The 5,444-nt window shown below is 43.2% G+C and overlaps 1 pseudogene; it reads left to right on the forward strand.

Annotated features, from left to right (window-relative positions):
* The window catches only part of LOC105503506, a 20,041-nt pseudogene that overhangs the window by 985 nt on the left and 13,612 nt on the right, over positions 1 to 5,444 (forward strand).

Here is a 5,444-nt window from a genome sequence, read left to right on the forward strand (position 1 = left end):
GTCTCGATCTCCTGACCTCGTGATCCGCCTGTCTCGGCCTCCCAAAGTGCTGGGATTACAGGCTTGAGCCACCGCGCCCGGCCCTGGCCAAACTTTTCAATCTCTCTAAAGAAGATGATGTCCGCCAGTATGTTGTAAGAAAGCGCTTAAACAAAGAAGGTAAGAAACCTAGGACCTAGAAACAAAACACCCAAGATTCAGTGTGTTGTTGCTCCACGTGTCCTGCAGCACAGATGGCAGTGTATTGCTCTGAAGAAGCAGCTTACTAAGAAAAATAAGAGGCTGCAGAATATGCTAAACTTTTGGCCAAGAGAATGAAAGAGGCTAAGGAGAAGTGCCAGGAACAATTTGCAAAGAGACGCAGACTTTACTCTCTGCGAGCTTCTGCTTCTAAGTGAGTAACAAGTAAGATCAGACTTGCAAAAAAAAAAAAAAAGAAAGAAAAAGAAAAGAAACCCTGTCACTCCCGTTGCCCTCTTCTCAGCCCCTGGCAATCACTAGGCTACTTCTTATATCTATAGATTGCCTATACTGGATATTTTATTTAAATGAAATCATACAGTATGTGGCCTTTTGTGTCTGGCTTCTTTCACATAGCATAAAGTTTTCCAGTTTCATCCATGTTGTAGCATGTATCAGTACTCATTCTTTTTTATGCCTGGATAATAACCCATTGTATGGCAATACCACGTTTTGTTTATTCATTCATTAGTTGATGGAAATTTGAGTTTTTTCCACCTTTTGGCCATTATAAATGATATTGCTGTGATCAATGGTGTATAAGAATTTGGCCAGGCAGGGTGGCTCAAGCCTGTAATAGCAGCACTTTGGGAGGCCGAGGCGGACGATCACTTGAGCTCAGGCGTTGGAGACCAGCCTGGCCAATGTGGTGAAACCCCATCTCTACTAAAAATACGAAAACTAGCTGGGCAAGGTGGCAGGTGCCTGTAATCCTAGCTACTCGGGAGGCTTGCAGTTAGCCGAGATCACACCATTGCACTCCAGCCTAGGCAACAGAGCAAGACTCTGTCTCGAAAAAAAGAATTTGAGTACTTGTTTTTAATTCTTTTGGATATATACCTGGGAGTAGAATTTCTGGGTCATATGTTAATTCTGTGTTTAACTGTTGAAGGAACCACCAAATAGTTTTCCATAGAGGCTGTACCATCCTACATTTCTTCTAGCAACGTACAAGAGTTCCAATTTTTCCATATCCTCACCATTTTTATATCTAGACTATAAAAAGAACAGCCTTGTTAGATGTAAGATTTGCATATATTTTCTCCCATTCTGTGATTTGGCTTTTCATTTTCTTGATGATGTCCTTGGAAGCAAAAAGTTTTATATTTCAGTGATGTTCAATGTGTAGAATAAAATTTATAGGAGGCCATTGATTTGGACTGAGCTCCTGTCCTAGGCCTAACAGACCCAACCAAAGTGGTACTCATGCTGAAATTGCATGTCACTAAGTCAAAACTAAGATCTTTATCTGACCTTCTGAGAAATCAGGAGAGAGAGAGAGAGAATAGCCAAATCCTCGAATGGGCCAGTTTTAGCTGGCATGATAAGGAAATCCTGTCTGCCTGTCTGTAAAGGCTATCTCTGACATGATAAGGAAGTCCTCTCTGCCTGTTTATAAAAGCAATCTCTTCTGCTTTGCTCATTGGAAGACTCATTCTGTTTTATAGAATGATATATTGCCTGAGTTTAGAATCACAAATAAATAACAATTAAGATTTTTAAATGTGTGGTAATTTTGTCTTTTGACAAATATATTCATTTGTTCTTTTGTCATTTGTGCTTTTGATGTCATATCTCAGAAACCATTGTCTAATGAAAGCTCCTGAAGATGTACACATATGTTTTCTTTTAAAACTCTAATACTTTTTTTGGCCGGGCGCGGTGGCTCAAGCCTGTAATCCCAGCACTTTGGGAGGCCGAGACGGGTGGATCACGAGGTCAGGAGATCGAGACCATCCTGGCTAACACGGTGAAACCCCATCTCTACTAAAAAAATACAAAAAACTAGCCGGGCGAGATGGCGGGCGCCTGTAGTCCCAGCTACTCGAGAGGCTGAGGCAGGAGAATGGCGTAAACCCGGGAAGCGGAGCTTGCAGTGAGCCGAGATCGCGCCACTGCACTCCAGCCTGGGCGACAGAGCGAGACTCCGTCTCAAAAAAAAAAAAAAAAAAAAAACTCTAATACTTTTCACTCTTACATTTGGGTGTATGGTCCATTTTGATTTTATTTATTTGGGGTTTTTTTGTTGTTATTTGTTTGTTTTTTGAGATGGAGTCTTGCTCTGTCGCCCAGGCTGGAGTGCAGTGGTGTGATCTTGGTTCACTGCCAGCTCCACCTCCCAGGTTCACACCATTCTCCTGCCTCAGCCTCCCGAGTAGCTGGGACTACAGGCGCCCAGCACCATGCCCAGCTAATTTTTTGTATTTTTAGTAGAGACAGGGTTTCACCGCGTCAGCCAGGATGGTCTCGATCTCCTGACCTTGTGATCCGCCCACCTCGGCCTCCCAAAGTGCTGGGATTACAGGCATGAGCCACCGCACCCAGCCAATTTTGAGGTTTTTTTTTTTTTAGATAGGGTCTTGCTCAATTGCCCAGGCTTCAGTGCAATGGCACAATCATGGCAGTTGGCTCACTGCAACTTCCAAACTCTTAGACTCAAGCAATCCTCCTGTCTCAGCCTCCTGAATAGCTAGGACTACAGATGCTTGCCACCACACATGGCTAATTTTTAAATTTCTTTAAGAGACATGTCTTTTTTTGTATGTGTGGGTGTGAAAGGGTCTTGCTCTATTGCCCAGGCTGGAGTCCAGTGGCACAATCAGCTTGCTGGACTCAAGTGATCCTTTCATCTTAGCCTCCTGAGTAGCTGAAACTACAGACACACACCATCATGCCCAGGTAATTTTTTTAATTTTTAGTAGGGACGAAGTCTCACTATATTGTTCAGGCTGGTCTTGAACTCCTGGGCTCAAGTGATCCTCCCACCTCAGCCTCTGAAAGTGCTAGGATTACAGGACAAAGCCACTGTGCCTATCCTGGAGTTAATTTTTGTATATGAAGTGAGCTAGGGTTCTAACTTCATTTTTTTTTTCACCTGACATCCATTTGTTTCAGCATTATTTGTTGAAAAGGTAGTTTATTTGGGTCAAGTTTGAGGACTGCAACCTGGGACCTTTGATTAACTTGCCCTGAATATATGCTCTGATCAGCAACATTACAAGTGAATTTTTAAAGAAAAAAAAAAGAGGTAGTTCCTAAGTTGTTTACCAAGAATTTACCATAAAATAACATTAACTATTAATTGGCTATACATTGACTTTTCTTTTTAATTTTATGTTGTTTTATTTTATTTTGTAGAGACAGGGTTTTACCATGTTACCTAGGCTGGTCTTGAACTCCAGAACTCAGGGGATCCACCTGCCTTGGCCTCCCAAACTGCTGAGATTACAGGCATGAGACACCACACCTGGCTTGTTCTGGCTTTTGGTTTTGTTTAAGATAGGGTCTCATTGTTGCTTAGGCTGGACCATACTGGTGCAAGCACAAATCACTGCAGCCTCTACCTCCCAGGCTCAAGCAATCCTCCCACCTGTAATATCTGGGTCCTGTAAGTATCTGGGTGTGTACCACCACACCTAGTTAATTGTTTTTTAAATTTTTTGTAGAGATCGGTTCTCTCTATGTTGCCCAGGCTGGTCTGGAACTCCTGGGCTCAACCAGTCCGCCCCTGCCTCTGCCTCTCAAAGTGTTGAGATTATAGCACCGTGCCGGGCCCCAAATCCCTTTAAACAATTGTCCCCTGGACATGTATGTGGGTGGGCAGGGGAGCTTGACATACTCATGTCTCTCTGGCCTCAATAAATTTTGCATCTCAACATCCCAGACTGCTCTAAGCTATTTTTCTTTACTCAGAAATCAGCATGTAGGCTGGGCATGGTGGCTCATCCCTGTAATCCCAGCACTTTGGTAAGCCTGCCTAGGTGGGAGGATAGCTTGAGCCCAGGAATTTGAGATCAGTCCTGATCTCAAATAGCAAGACCACATATATATAAAATTTAAAAAAATTAGTTGGGGCCTGGTACAGTGACTTACACCTATAATCCTAGCACTTTGGGAGGCCGAGGCAGTTGGATTACCTGAGGTCAGGAGTTCGAGATCAGCCTGGCCAATATGGCAAAACCCGGTCTCTACTAAAAATACAAAAATTATCTGGGCGTGGTTGTGAGCACCTGTAATCCCAGCTACTTAGGAGGCTGAGGCAGGAGAATCGCTTGAACCCAGGGAACAGAGGTTGCAGTGAGCTGAGATTATACCACTTCACTTCAGCCTGGGCCAAAGAGTGAAACTGTCTCAAAAAAAAAACAACAAAAAAAAATTAGTTGGGTATAGTGGCATGTACCTGTAGTCCCAGTTACTTGGGAGGCGAGGTAGGAGGATGGCCTGAGCCTGGGATGTCAAGGCTTCAATGAGCCCTGATCTCATCACTGCACTCCAGTCTGGGTGACAGAACAAGACCCTGTCTCAAAAAAAAAAAAAAAAAAAGCCAGACATGGTGGCAACAGTCTGTGGTCCCAACTACTTAGGAGGCTGAGGTGGGAGGATCACTTGAGCCCAGTAGATTGAGGCTGCAGTAAACTGTGACTGCACCATTGCCTTCCAGACTGAGGGACAGAGTGAGACCCTGGCTCATAAATAAATAAGAAGTCAGAATGCATGTGTCCTCCAATTTTATTCTTCCTCTTCCTGATTGCATTGGCTATTCTCAGTCCTTTGAATTTCCAAACTCTTTTGAGAATCAGCTTGTTGATTTCTGCGAAGAAGACAGCTGGGGTTTCGAGAGGAGTGGTGTTAAATGTGTAGATCAGTTTGGGGAGTACTACCATCTTATCAATATTAAGTCTTACAATCCATGAACATAAGATGTCTTTCCATTGATTTAGATCTTTTAAAATTTATTTCAGCAATGTTTGTAGTTTTCAGAGTACACGTTATACAATTCTTTTGTTAAATGTATTTCTATGTACTTTATTTATTTATTTATTTATTTGAGACAGAGTCTTGCTCTGTCACCCAGGTTGGAGTGCAGTGGTGTGATCTCAGCTCAATGCAACCTCCACCTCCTGGGGTTCAAGCAATTCTCCTGCCTCAGCCTCCCAAGTAGCTGGGACTATAGACGCATGCTACCACACCCTGCTAATTTTTATATTTTTACTAGAGAAGAGGTTTCACCATGTTGGCCAGACTGGTCTCAAACTCCTGACCTCAGGTGATATGCCCACCTCAGCCTCCCAAAGTGCTGGGATTATAGGCATGAGCCACCATGGGCAACTGTATTTTTGTTTTTAATTTATTTTTTTGAGATAAGGTCTCATTCTGTCACCCAACCTGGACTTCAGTGGTGCAATTATAGGTCACTGCAGCCT

This window comes from Colobus angolensis, unplaced genomic scaffold, assembly GCF_000951035.1.
Source record: "Colobus angolensis palliatus isolate OR3802 unplaced genomic scaffold, Cang.pa_1.0 Scaffold86, whole genome shotgun sequence".
NCBI classification, from domain to species: domain Eukaryota; kingdom Metazoa; phylum Chordata; class Mammalia; order Primates; family Cercopithecidae; genus Colobus; species Colobus angolensis.